The 15,274-nt window shown below is 44.2% G+C and overlaps 1 protein-coding gene across 1 annotated transcript in view; it reads right to left on the reverse strand.

Annotated features, from left to right (window-relative positions):
- Positions 1-15,274, reverse strand: part of LOC137346462 (multidrug and toxin extrusion protein 1-like) — a 90,239-nt gene that overhangs the window by 21,731 nt on the left and 53,234 nt on the right. The gene's annotated exons all lie outside the window — the stretch shown is intronic.

Here is a 15,274-nt window from a genome sequence, read left to right on the forward strand (position 1 = left end):
TTCAATTAGAAGAACTAAATTCTTAAACACTACGAAGATATAAACAACCATTTAAAATTAAAGAAATTAGAGTCCTTGCAAATTCACAGTCCAATGTTGCTTGAAGCCCAAACAAGGATGTTGCTCGAAGTCCTCACAGGATGTTGCTCGAAGTCCTGACAGGATGTTGCTCAAAGTCCTCATAGGATTTTGCTTGAAGTCCTCACAGGATGTTGCTTACCTTTTCCAGCGAATTTCAACAATTAACGACTTGCCAACGCTTTCAACAGAATCCATCTGACTTTGAGTTTTTGAGGGATAAAAGATTGTCACAGTCTAACTTCCCTTTCTTCAACTTAAATTACCAGAGATCTTTGTTTTTGGCCTGAATTTTCCTTAGAATTTTGAGAGATAATAGTTAAACAGACTAAAAATCCTATTCTTTCAGTTCAAATGTTTGAGAGCACTTTTTCAGGTGTGCTTGTCACAGTTGCCTATGTCTTCTGTCTCTGTGTTCAGTTAGGACAAACTGTCTTCAATTCATAAGCCTGTTCAAAACTGAATTGTAACAAATGTATCGCATCAGGCTCATTCGCAGTGGCTATCTCTATGGTTACGAGAATGAACCCTTTGAATTGCAGTCTCCTAATGGCTGTTTCTAAGGCAACGAAAATGCACCTTCCTCTAACTCCGAAGGCTTGCCGGCTCTTAAAACAATATTGATCCCTTGCCAGCCTTAAAGCCAAACCGCATATTGCAACAAAAATCTACAGGACAACAACACCTCCACCCCTTGGGGAATGAAACCCCATTCCTGAAATGGGGGAGGCGGTGGCATAGTGGTATTATCATTGGACTAGTAACCCAAAGACCCAGGGTATTGCTCTGGGGACATGGGTTTGAATCCCACCACAGCAGAAGGTGGAATTTGAATTTAATTAATAAATCTGTAATTAAAAGCCAGTCTAATGATGGCCATGAAACCATTGTCGATTGTTGTAAAAACCCATCTGGTTCACTTATGTCCTTTCAGGAAGGAAATCTGCTGTCCTTACCTGGCCTGGCCTACATGTGACTCCACACCCACAGCAATGTTGTTAACTCTTACATGCCCTCTGAAATGGACTAGCAAACCAGTCAGTTGTACCTAACCACTACGAAGTCAATAAAAAGGAATGAAACCGGACGGACCACCCGGCATCGACCTGGGCAGCGGAAATGACAACGGCAAACCCAGCCCTGTCGACCCTGCAAAGTCCTCCTTACTAGCATCTGGGTGCTTGTGCCAAAGTTGGGAGAAGTGTCCCACAGACTAGTCAAGCAACAGCCTGACATAGTCATACTCACGGAATCATACCTTACAGACAATGTCCCAGACACTGCAATCACTATCCCTGGGTATGTCCTGTCCCACCAGCAGGACAGACCTAGCAGAGGTGGCGGCACAGAGGTCTACAGTAGGGAGGGAGTTGCCCTGGGAGTCCTCAACATCGACTCCGGACTCCATGAAGTCTCATGGCATCAGGTCAAACATGGGCAAGGTAACCTCCTACTGATTACCACCTACCACCCTCCCTCAGCTGATGAGTCAGTACTCCTCCATGTTGAACACCACTTGGAGGAAGCACTGAGGGTGGCAAGGGCACAAAATGTACTCTGGGTGGGGACTTCAATGTCCATCACCAAGAGTGGCTCGGTAGCACCACTACTGACCGAGCTGGCTGAGTACTAAAGGACATAGCTGCTAGACTGGGTCTGCGGCAGGTGGTGAGGGAAACAACACGAGGGAAAAGCATACTGGACCTTGTTGTCACCACTTTGTCTGCCGCAGATGCTTCTGACCATGACTGTATTGGTAGGAGCGACCACCGCACAGTCCTTGTAGAGACGAAGACCCGCCTTCTCATTGCGGATACTATCCATCGTGTTGTGTGGCACTATCACTGTGCTAAATGGGATAGATTTCGAACCGATCTAGCAATGCAAAGCTGGGCATCCATGAGGCACTGTTGGCCATCAGCAGCAGCAGAATTGTACTCAACCACAATCTGTAACCTCATGGCCTGGCATATCCCCCCCCTACCATTGCCATCAAGCCAGGAGATCAACCCTGGTTCAATGAAGAGTGCAGGAGGACATGCCAGGAGCAGCACCAGGCATACCTCAAAATGAGGTGTCAACTCAGGACTACTTGCATGCCAAACTGCGTAAACTGCATGCAATAGACAGAGCTAAGCGATCCCATAACCAACGGATCAGATCTAAGCTCCGCAGTCCTGGCGCATCCAGCCATGAATGATGGTGGACAATTAAACAACTAACTGGATGAGATGGCTCCACAAATATCCCCATCCTCAGTGCGAAAGATAAGGCTGAAGCATTTGCAACAATCTTCAGCCAGAAGTGCCGAGTTGATGATCCATCTTGGCCCCCTCCAGAAGTCCCCAGCATTACAAATGCCAGACTTCAGCCAATTCGATTCACTCTGCGTGATATCAAGAAACGACTAAAGGCACTGGATACTGCAAAGGCTGTGTGCCCTGACAATATTCCGGCAATAGTACTGAAGACCTGTGCTCTAGAACTTGCCACACCCCTAGTCAATCTGTTCCAGTATAGTTGACACTGGCATCTACCCGGAAAATTGCCCAGGTATGTCCTGTACACAAAATGCAGGACAAGTCCAACCCAGCCAATTACCACTCCATCAGCCTACTCTCAATCATCAGTAAAGTGATGGAAGGTGTCATCAACAGTGCCATCAAGCAGCACATGCTTAGCAATAACCTGCTCAGTGACGCTCAGTTTGGGTTCCGCCTGGGCCACTCAGCTCCTGACTTGATTACAGTCTTGGTTCAAACATAGACAAAAGAGCTGAACTCAGGAGGTGAGGTGAGAGTGACTGCCCTTGACATCAAGGCAGCATTTGTCCGAGTATGGCATCAAGGAGCCCTAGCAAAGCTGGAGTCAATGGGTATCAGGGGGAAAACACTCTGCTGGTTGGAGTCATACCTAGTGCAAAGGAAGATGGATGTGGTTGTTGGAGATCAATCATCTGAGCTCCAGGACATCACTGCAGCAGTTCCTCAGGGTAGTGTCCTAGGCCCAACCATCTTCAGCTGCTTCATCAATGACCTTCCTTCAAACATAAGATCATAAGTGGGGATGTTTGCTGATGATTGCACAACATTCAGCACCATTCGCGACTGCTTGCATACTGAAGCAGTCTGTGTAAAAATGCAGCAAGACCTGGACAATATCCAGGCTTGGGCTAATAATTGGCAAGTAACATTTGCGCCACACAAGTGTCAGGCAATGACCATCTCCAACAAGAGAGAATCTAACCATCTCCCCTTGACATTCAATGGCATTACCATTGCTGAATCTCCCACTATCAACATCCTAGGGGCTACCATTGACCAGAAACTGAACTGGATTGGCCATATAAATACCGTGGCTACAAAAGCAGGTCAGAGGCTAGGAATCCTGAGGCGAATAACTCACCTCCTGACTCCCCAAAGCCTGTCCACCATCTGCAAGGCACAAATCAGGAGTGTGATGGAATACTTGCCTGGATAGGTGCAGCTCCAACAACACTCAAGAAGCTCGACACCATCCAGGACAAAGCAGCCAGCTTGATTGACATCCCATCCACAAACATTCACCCCCTCCACCACCAACGCACAGTGGCAGCAGTGTGTACCATCTACAAGATGCACTGCAGCAATGCACCAAGGCTCTTCAGACAGCAACTTCCAAACCCATGACGTCTACCACCTCCAAGGACAAGAGCAGCAGATGCATGGGAATACCTCCACCTGCAACTTCCCCTCCAAGTCACACACCATCCTGACTTGGAACTATATCGATGTTCCTTCACTGTCAGTGGATCAAAATCCTGGAACTGCCTTCCTAACAGCACTGTGGGTGTACCAACCCCACACGGACTGCAGCGTTTCAATCACCACCACCTTCTCAAGGGCAATTAGGGCTGGGCAATAAATCCTGGCCTAGCCAGCGATGCCCACATCCCATGAATGAATAATTTTTAAAAATGCATTTCATTACAATGAGTAAAAAAAATACAAATTGAAAAAACGCTAACCTTTTTGTTCATGTATTTTACAGATATACTCATTTCTAAAAAAAATGTTCAGACTACAGCAACAAGTTACCAGAACATTTCGGCTTTACATTTTCAAAAGGTGTTCCAATTAACTCATTTTAAATTTACAAGCATCGTCTTCCAGTTCTTTCATGTTTTCCTTCCAAGTGTCCCTATTGTCCATCACCTCAGCCAGGTGAGCTGCACAGCTCGGAGCACTAACCACTACTGGGTTCACTATTCTCTGAGAAGTTTCTCCAATACTCCTTAACCTATGTGGCATCACTTGACACTGGAAAACTCTGTCCGGTGTAACAGAAGCTGATTTTTTCTCACCCTGGGGTGTCAAGAGAATTTGACAGTATCCTTCCAACACATTTGTCTCTTTAAGACACATTGTTTTGCCCACTCTGCCCAAACAGTTGTTTACTTGAGAATTTGGGTAGGAGTCTGCCTTCTTTACCACAGTGACTTTTCTAACGTCTATGACAGTTTGAGCCGTCCCACCAGTTTAGACATCAAGACCATCTGTGAATTCCAGCTGTCCTGACGAGGTTCATCTAAGCTGCCCTTCAGCATGCATTGTACCTCTGCTTCCACTTGGGCCTGTCTGTCTGGACCTAAGCAACAAGGATGTTGTTTTAAAGGAACGGCTCCCCCTATACCCACATGATGTGTGGCTGAGGTTGTACATCCTGGCTTATCCCTACAAACATTTTGAAACATTGTGAAAACCCTGGTTTGGACTTCACGCTGTTTTGGTTCTAAGTTTAAAAGCCTATTGTTTAATTTTCCTCGCCAGTCTTCATTCACTAATGGGATAGTTGAAGGTTCAATCTGAGAATTTCCTAGGCCTAATTCTGCCTCATCCTCACTATCCTTTTCCTTCTCCACTGTCCCGATTACCTGACATACCTGTACTGGTTTATCCTCCTCCCTGCGGTATTGTGGTTTGAGCAAATTAATGTAACACAAGCAGTTCTTCATCTGGCGATCAGGGGTGTCAATCAAGTAATCTACCATAACCACTCTTTTGATCACTCTATATAGGCCACTGAACCGTGCTTTTAATGGTTCTCCCTGTGATGGTAACAACACTAATACCTCATCCCCTGGTTTTATGGTAGGTTGTGGTTTTCCCACCGTTTGACAGGTGTGGCATGCCCTACAAAATTGTCTCACATCCTTTGTAAGAGCCGGCCAGTAATAATGTCTGCTTATGTGTGATTTGGTCTTCCGAATTCCCCTATGTCCTTAAAAAAGAATGTCGTGTGCTAACCTTAATAATCCTCGACGATATTTAGGTGGTGCAACAGTTTAGGACAGTTCAATAACTGTCCAGTCTTCGTCGGCTGGTCTATGAGGTGGTCTCCATTTCCTCCCCAAAACCCTGTTTGCCCTGTCATATTCTTCCAGAACTCCTTTCACCTCAGCTTCTGACAGAGCCGTCTGTGCTATTTGGTAGATCTCTGCATCAGCTTGCTGTGCTGCAATGATCGACGATCTGTTAAACATCTCATTTGGATTATTTCAATCCCCAAATAAGGTTTCAGATGCCTGATTATCTATTTGTGATGCCCCTTTTACCTCCAACAATGGATCTTGTTTAGCCATTGCTCGGGTAACTACACACGCAGGAAATATTCCCGGAAATTGCTCCATTTCCTTAATTTCACATGGTTCCTCTGTAACCATATGAGAAACTGATATTTTTGATCCTGCCAAATCATTTCCTAGGAGTAGATCAATTCCCTTTACTGGTAAACTGTGGACAACTCCTACAGTTACTATCCCAGATATTAAGTTACTCTCTAGGCGAACTTTATACAAAGGTACGGGTATACACACCCCGGCAATTCCATTTACTAAAACGTTAGCGTTCAAGGCGCTGTCTGGCGGAAACCTCATATCTTTCCCCAGCAAGAGTGTTTGGGTCACTCCTTTATCCCTGAGTATAATGATAGATTTTCCTGCCTCACTTACAGGATATGGAGTTACTCTCCCCTTTGACAAAAATTCATTATAACTTTCAGGATTTTATTCTTAACCTCTACACCCCTCTTAGTTTTAGTATCTGGTTTCACATTCACAGCTGCCATTAAAGCTATAGCCTGGTCTTCTATACTCTCAGTCAGAGTCTTTTCCTCTGCAATAACTTTTCGTACCCCAACAAGTCCTATGGGTTTACCTCGCAATTTCCAACACTCTGAACGAAGATGATCCATTGTGTTACAATGATAACACTTAGGCTTGCGAACCTCACTTCTACCCTCAGCACCTTCCTTTCTGACCTGAGGAGGTGATCCTGGGGCTGTCCCAGCTGTTCCTTCTTGACCCCAGCTACTTTCCTTCCTTTCACTCTCCCACTTTCTATCCATCTCGGGTTTATGGGGGGTGATGGACAAAATAGGTTGGCTTATTTACAAGCTCAAAATCATCAGCAATCTCTGCTGCTTGCCTAGCTTTCAAAACTTTCAGGTTATCTATATGAGTTCTCACTACTGAAGGAATGGAGTTTTTAAACTCTTCCAAGAGAATTAATTCTCGAAGGTTTTCATATGTGGTTTCTATCTTTAATGCCCGTATCCAATGGTCAAAATTCATTTGCTTCACCCTCTCAAATTCTAAATATGTCTGCCCAGTCAATCTCCGTCAGTTCATAAACTTCTGACGGTAAGCTTCAGGGACTAACTCATCCACAGTGAGAACAGCATTTTTTCCCAGCTCATAATCTGCAGAAGCCTCTTCGGAAAGGATTGCATAAACTTCATGAACTCTGCCTACCAGCCTGCCCTACATGCACAATGTCCAGCTTTCTTTCGGCTATTTCATCTGTTTGGCTATTTTTTCAAAAGATATGAAAAATGCCTCTACATCCCTTTCCTCTTCCTAGGAAGAGCCTGTCTAACTTTAAATAACTTCTCGCTGGGTCCTGATCTAAATTCAGATTCTTCCTGATCCAAATTTTCGCTGAATTCAAGACTAGCCTTTTGTCTTAGTTCCATCTCTTTTAGCCTAAATTCTCTCTCTTCTCTTTCACTTTCTCTCTGAAGTGCAAGTTTTCTTATTGCTATTGCTTTTTCTTTTTCCTGTTGAATCCCCCTTTTTTTTTTATTTCTAACTGAATCCCAGGCAATTCCACTGCATCACTCTGGGACCTACTACCTTCATGTCTTTCATATTCGCTTTCTTGTTCCTCATATTGCCCTTCATCTGCATTATCATCATCATCATCTTCTTCTACTAATTCCAGATGTTCGGCCATTATTTCAATTATCTCGCTTTATTTGGCACCTGATTTCAATTCCAACCCCAATTTCACTGCTATTTCTTTTAATTTGTTCTTCGTTAAAGTTATCAAGTCACTCAAGGAAACATTCTGCTTTCCCAAAAACTCTGCTACAACCTCTAATGCCATAACAATGGTATAGACTGTACCTTATTAGACAAGAGACCTGGTTCTTTTAATTTCTTTGTAACTGGTGTCAGATTTAGATCCCAACAATCAGGTTTCCAATTGATAAGATCCCAGACTCGAGGGAAATTAATCTGATGCCAAATGCAAGACCCCAATTTGAATATGTTATCCCAGAGATGAGTAATTACTATGATTCCAAATATGAGTCCTCCAAATTTGTCTGATTCTGATCTCAGACGCCAGCCACTGAATTAAATATGATTCAATTGCGAGCGAGACCCCAAATTAAGATATGAATCAAATCCACAGATGAGAAACCCAATTAATATGTGATTCAAATCTTGCATGAGCCCCCAATTAATGTGTTAATCCAGTCGCGGACGAGACCCCAATAAATGTTATGACCTCCTGTCAAAGCCCCCAATCAAAATATACAATTCTGCTTGTGGCGGGACTAACGCACTGTTAATTCAATCCTGTCATTCCACAGATTGGCTAACATATCATTGAAAACTTTCCAAAGTAAAGAAAGACCCAGCCAAATTGTACCATCTATTAACCCCTGAATGAGGCTAACCAAACCAGGTGTCTTTAAATCAACAAATTAACTCTTTAATTAGAAGAACTAAATTCTTAAACACTATGAAGAGAAACCTGTCTTTCGATGCAGAAATCAACAAGCGCATGGGAAAAGCTTCCACTGCTATGTCCAGATTGGCCAAGAGAGTGTGGGAAAATGGCGCACTGACACGGAACACAAAAGTCCGAGTGTATCAAGCCTGTGTCCTCAGTACCTTGCTCTACGGCAGCGAGTTCTGGACAACGTATGTTAGCCAAGAGCGATGTCTCAATTCATTTTATCTTCGCTGCCTCAGGAGAATCCTTGGCATCAGGTGGCAGGACTGTATCTACAACACAGAAGTCCTCGAGGCGGCCAACATCCCAAGCTTATAAACCCTACATTAGTCAGCGGCGCTTGAGATGGCTTGGCCATGTGAGCCGCATGGAAGATCCCCAAGGACACATTGTACAGCGAGCTCGCCACTGGTATCTGACCCATCGGCCGTCCATGCCTCCATTTTAAAGACGTCTGCAAACGCGACATGAAGCCCTGTGACATTGATCACAAGTTGTGGGAGTCAGTTTCCAGTGACCGCCAGAGCTGGCGGGCAGCCATAAAGGCGGGACTAAAGTGTGGCGAGTCGAAGAGACTTAGCAGTTGGCAGGAAAAAAGACAGAAGCGCAAGGGGAGAGCCAACTGTGTAACAGCCCCCACAACCAATTTTTTCTGCAGCACCTGTGGAACAGTCTGTCACTCTAGTATTGGCTTTTATAGCCACTCCAGGCGCTGCTTCACAAACCACTGACCACCTCCAGGCGCTTTCCCATTGTCTCCCGAGACAAGGAGGCCAAAGAAGAAGAAGAAGAAGATGAAGATATAAACAACATTTAAAATAGAAAAAATTAGAGTCCTTGCAAATTTACACTCCAATGTTGCTTGAAGTCCTCACAGGATGTTACCAGAAGTCATCACAGGATGTTGCTCGAATTCCTCACGGAGTGTTGCTTGAAGTCTTTCCGGAATGTTGCTTACCTTCTCCAGTGAATTTCAACAATTAACGACTTGCCAACACTTTCAACAGAATCAATCTGACTTTAGAGTTTTTGAGGGATAAAAGATTGTCGCAGTCTAACTTCCCTTTCTTCAATTTAAATTACCAGAGATCTCTGTTTTTGGCCTGACTTTTCCTTAGAATTTTGAGAGATAACAGTTAAACAAACTAAAAATCCTATTCCTTCAGTTTAAATGGTCGAGAGCTCTTTTTCCAAGTGCTAACATCAACTGTCCTCTGTGTCTGTGTGTTCAGTTAGGACAAACTGTCTTCAACTCATAAGCCAGTTCAAAACTGAATTGTAACAAATGTATCACATCAGGCTCACTCACAGTGGCTATCTCTATCGTTACGAAAATGCACCCTTTGAATCACAGTCTCCAAATGGCTGTTCCTAAGGCAAAGAAAATGCACCTTCCTATAACTCCTAAGGCTTGCCGGCTCTTAAAGCAATACTGATCACTTGCAAGCCTGAAAGGCAAACCACACATTCTGAAAAAAAACTACAGGACCATGACAGTACATCTCTAAAAGTCACCTTTAATTAAGTTCAGACAAGACAGATTCCTACAGACATTTGTTTGGGTCCAAAAAACTGAATTCTTCCCTCAAAGAAAGAAAACAAACACAGAATATTACTATCTTTCGGATAGCCTATTTTTAAATAATTACAGCAAAATCATAAATAGCTCAGGTATTATAAAGGTCTCGGAAACTATTCAATAAATATCTCCCCACTTAAGGAGACACAGAGAGGGAGTTCCTGCAGTTGTATACAGAATGCTACATGAGATTATTTATTAACTATTATATATTTATTAAAGAGTTGATCATGCGATACATTTTAAGTGGCTGAGTATACTACAATATCAAAGATTACTAAGAGATATAAAACATAATCTTATTTCTAAAATAGAATCCAAAAGTTCAACCTTAACAATGTTGCAGCAAAATATCTTAGAATATCCATCAAAATTTAAAGTAAACTTTTACCTTAAAGTCCCTGAGTACCAAAGGTTGAGAAGCATTGATGAAGAATTCAATACTTCTGTTTTTTTGATTCAAGACTCTCATGTTTATACTGTTTATAATCTATCATCTTATCTTTTGGAATGTAGGTGTTACCTTTCTGTGTGTGTTTTTCCTGCTTTTGAGATTCATATATGGTAATATCATTAGCTACCATTCCCATTAACGTATTTGCTAGAAATCCTCTTCTTCTGAAGTGAGCTTTTATCTGGTCCAAATATTTGTAATTGTGTTTACTAGGCATCTGTCTTTGTAAGTACCATTTCATTTTGTAATTTATTGTCTGTAATTTTTTTTATGGTACCTTGTACCATCCTGTTGAGTCAGTCTGTCCATATCACTAACACTATCAATTAATTAAGTTTATAGCCATCCTGGACTGACTTCACATAGACATTTCAATGTGTGTCATATTCTAATTCCATTGTAGCAGAGACCTTGGAAGATCTTGAAATGGATTTTTTTTCCTTTCCCCTTAATGAGGAATTTCAGAGAGTCTTGAAAACTGACCATTTATTCAATCTTTAATTCTAAAAGGTATCATGTATTATGTCTAAATTCTACCTAATTAAGCCTATTATACCTATGTTTCATCACAAGGTGAGTGGTAAAACACTTTCAGGTGCCAAACCCCACACTCTGACTTGCCCAGCATTCTCCAGCACAGCACTCCTCAGGACAACACACCTTGCAGCTCCACTCACTCATCTCCCTGCAGGCACCTCGCATCCCCATCCAAACAGCCAACACTCACACTCACCCTCAGTCTATTGTGATCCTACAGCCATGTCTCACTCACACTCCTCAAATGTTGTCCTTCCCTCCTCTGCACCCAAGCCATAATGGCCACTCACACATCTTTGCTTTCTCTCCTTGCAGGAGAAGAGAGCACACAATATGGCGAGAGGCAGCAACTTGGGTCGGGGGAAGGTCTGGGTGTGGCCCTTCAGTAACAGGCACTTGTCGGCCACTGGCAATGCATGCTCATCTGCTCCGCTGGGATGGAGATCTTGTTCCAGGAGGCTTCAGATGTCAGCAATGGCCTTCATTGAGAGCTGTGCCTCCTGAGGCACTGATACCTCAGACATATCAAGAGAGCTGATCCTCTTCCTGGAAACCCTATGTTGGGGCTGTCACCTATTTTCAACTGGATCTTGGTGTCCATCCCCTCTGCTGTGGGCAGGCATGTGGTTGGGGAGAAGACTGCTGGTTCTATTGCTGATGTTGCTCCTGCTGCTGCTGCAACGATGGGCCGTGGTGTGGCTTCTGCTCCTGACCCTCAGTAGAGGTGGACAGTGGAGTTGCATAAGCTGCTCCCATGCCATGGTGAAGACTGGCAGCAGAGAAGTGCAGCTGAAGATTAGTGAAGTGCTGGACAGGTGAAGCGTGTTCAAAGCAGTTTGCCATCACCTGTCAAACAGTGAAAGCACTCTCTGAGAGAAGAAGTGCTTTGAACAGCAGACTCTCAATGGCCATGGCTGGAGCTCTTCAGTGTAACTGATCATAGTTTTTACAGCTTGTCAGTTACACTGAAGAAGCTCTTCCCGCTGTGTACTCGCCTCGGTGACCCTGGTGCCATTTGCTCTTGGGAAAGAAGCAATTCATGGTTAAAAAGGCTCATAATTGCCTTTTTAATCACCTCCATCCAGACCCAGAGAATGTCCACACAGAACTCAAAACCCATTCCCGAGAAAATCGATCGACATCTGGATCACAATCCAATATCAATTTCTGCAACTTTCCAACCAGGCACACACCAGAACCTGCCTCCTCCTGGCTGGGAAAATTTTCCCCAATGTTTCAGGGCAATGAACTTACATCAGAGCTGACAAATATTTGAGATGGAACAAGTTTTGAAGCAAGGACAGAGGCAGGGAAAGAGAGGCAGGGGGAGGATAGAAGAGAAGGGAAAGTCTATGGAAGGCTGGAAGACAGGAGTGATTAAATGACAAAAGAGATAACAGTGTTAGGGAAATGGGGTCAAAATAGGACAAGTAAAGAGACAAAAGATTGGTCGCAAGGAGCTGTAAATGGCAAAAGCAAGATCATTACCAAATCGTGCTGTCTGAAAAAATGGGAGCAATGGTTATGATCCAAGATTGTTGATCTCAGTGGTGAGTTTGCAAGGCTGTAAAATGCATAATCGAAAGATGAGGTGTCGTTCCTTGAGCTTCCATTTAGCATCATAAAGGGATCTGATGCTCAACAGAATTTCCGAATTGATGGCAGGTTCTTCGCAGGTGAAGATCAGGAGAAGGCTTGTCTCTGTGGCAGTTGGCATGATCGTGGTGACTGAAGAAACCAATCCTTGATCTGCAGGATCTTGACCAGCTGGGGCACAAGAAATCCTGGTTGGAAGGGGCTCTGGTATAAGCAGACTCCTTCCGTAGTCTGTGCCTTTCTTCAGCAACCTCGTGTCTCTTTGTTTTGAACTGATAGGCTGCTTTCCTGGTTATTGTGTGCCAGCTGTCTCTGTCAGCAGCCTCCTGTTCCCATACCCATTGGTCAATGTCAGCCACAAAGAACTGTCTTTTCAGCTGGTCTTTGAACAGTTTGTGAGGTGCACCTCGATCTTGCTTACCGGAGCATAGTTCACCATAAAGCACCGCTTTTAGCATTCTGGAATCCTCCATGTATGACACATGTCCTGCTCAGTACCATTGGCATTGTCAGAGAATGCATTCAATGGGCAGATTGGCTCTGTTAGTTGAGGATTTCATTGTTTGTGATGTAGTCCTGCCATCATGATGGATCGAAGACAGTGTTGATGGAAGTGCTCCAGCAGTCGCATTTGTTTTCTGTACAGAACCCATATTCTAACCCACACAAGAGGGTAGTTATGATAACCACTCTGGAGACATGAATTTTGGTAGAGAAGTGTAGTGAATGGTTTTATCAGACATGCTTCGAGAGGAGGACACAGGAGCTGCTGGCCTTGGACAGACAATTTTCTATGTCCTTGGTGAATGTGGCATCATTTGAGATAATGCTACCTAGATAAGTAAACTGTTCTACTGCACTGAGGTTGCTGCTGTCAATGCTGATCTGCAGTGGATTGTAATTTCCTTGAGGCCATGGTTGGTACTGCACTTGTTTTCTTTCGGCTAATAGTTGGGTCAAAGGCATTTGCAGTCTCACAGAAACAGCTTACAATGAGCTACATTGCCTCCTCCATGTTTAGTTTAGTTTAGAAATACAGCACTGAAACAGGCCCTTCGGCCCACTGAGTCTGTGCCGACCATTTATACTAGTCCTACACTAATCCCATATTCCTACCACATCCCCACCTGTCCCTATATTTTCCTACCACATACCTATACTAGGGGAAATTTATAATGGCCAATTTATCTACCAACCTGCTAGTCTTTTGGCTGTGGGAGGAAACTGGAGCACCCGGAGAAAATCCACGCAGCCACAGGGAGAACTTGCAAATTCCACACAGGCAGAACCCAGAATTGAACCCGGGTCGCTGGAGCTGTGAGGCTGCGGTGCTAACCACTGCGCCACTGGGTCGCCAGAAGGACGCAATTGTCAACAAACAGAAGCTCCACGATAAGCTGTTCTGTGATTTTGGTATGTGCCAGAAGTTGTCACCTTGAAGAGACTGCGGTCTGTTCTGAAGTGGATGTAGATGCCCTCTGTGAAGCCTGCCTTTTCCTCTTGAAGGATCATACTGAAGAAAATAGAGAAAAGGGTCAGTGCCAGAACACACCCTTGTTTAACACCTTTGGAGATAGGGAAGTTGTCTGAGAGGGCTGCATGCTGCTCGACCTGGCCTTCGTGCAATTGGCAGAGAATGATGAGCAACCTTGGTGGGCACCCCAATCTAGATAATATCTTCCAATGTCTGTCCCAGCTGACTATCAAACACATTGATCAGATCTACAAAAGTAGTGTACAGGCCCATGTTTTGTTCTCTAAATTTCTCTTGGATCTGTCTCAGCACAAAAATCATGACTGAAGTTCCCCTATTGAATCTGAATCCACATCAACTTTCAGGGAGACTTTCTTCAGCTATTGTCCAAACAAGTCTATTGAGAAGCACTCTGGACGATGGAGAGTAAGGTGATGCCTCTGCAGTGTGAACAGTCAGGCGTCTCTCCCTTGTTTTTGTGGAGGGAGACAATCACTGCATCTCGAAAGACCTGACGCACTGTCCCTTTCTCCCACCATGCTGTAAACAGATCTGGAAGCTTATCAAGGATCACATCTCATCCCTGTTTATAGACCTCGACTGGAATCCAGGGGCTTTGTGTGATCTTAATTGTGCCGTAGTGATCTTGATCTCTTTATTGGTTGGTAGTTCTTCCAGCTCAGATTTCACTTCCCCCGGGAGGTCTTTGTGTTGGACGTCTCCTGCACCATCCACTGGTTACTAAATAGGCTCTCAAAGTGTTCTGACCATCAATGCAAGATGGACTCTTTATCTATGAGCAAGGTTGTGCCATCAGAAGATTTTAGTGGTGCCTGCACCTGGTGGAAAGATCCATATACATATCTCAAGTCTTCATCGAAGGATCTCATATCTCCCATATCTGCACCCGTTTGTAACCTCTCAGTGAGTGCTGTCCACCAATTGTTTTGGATCATTTGGAGGTTGGTTTGGGCCACTTTTTCTAGGCCCTTCTCCATTTGGAGAAAGCAGTGTGATTCCGAGAGAAGGCTGCTTGGCCAATCAGGGTTGCTGCCGGATGATTTTGTTGTCTCAGGTCAACAGTCAAACGACCCGTACTACTGAGCCGCCTCCATGCAGGATTGAAGCTGCAGTCACCAGTGCCATCTTGCACCTGCCATATTTGCCTCTTCCCCATCACTCTAGGATAAATGACTGGTAACATTTGCACCATCTAAGTGCCAGGTTAATGACCAATTCAAACAAGAGAAAGTCCAGCCATCTCTGCTTAAACATTAACTATACCCCCATTGCTGAGCGGCCCATCACCAACCTCCTGGGGGTCAAGGGGTCACCATTGCCCAGAAACGTAACTAGATCATCCATACTGACACCTTGACTACAATAGCGAAGCACAGACTGAGAGATCTGGTCACTCAAAGCCTCTTTCCCATCTGAAAGGCTCGAGTTGGGGGTGTGATGGAAGACTCACCATTTACCTGGGACGACCAAAGCAA

The sequence above is a fragment of the Heterodontus francisci genome, chromosome 30 (genome assembly GCF_036365525.1).
Source record: "Heterodontus francisci isolate sHetFra1 chromosome 30, sHetFra1.hap1, whole genome shotgun sequence".
NCBI classification, from domain to species: Eukaryota; Metazoa; Chordata; class Chondrichthyes; order Heterodontiformes; family Heterodontidae; genus Heterodontus; species Heterodontus francisci.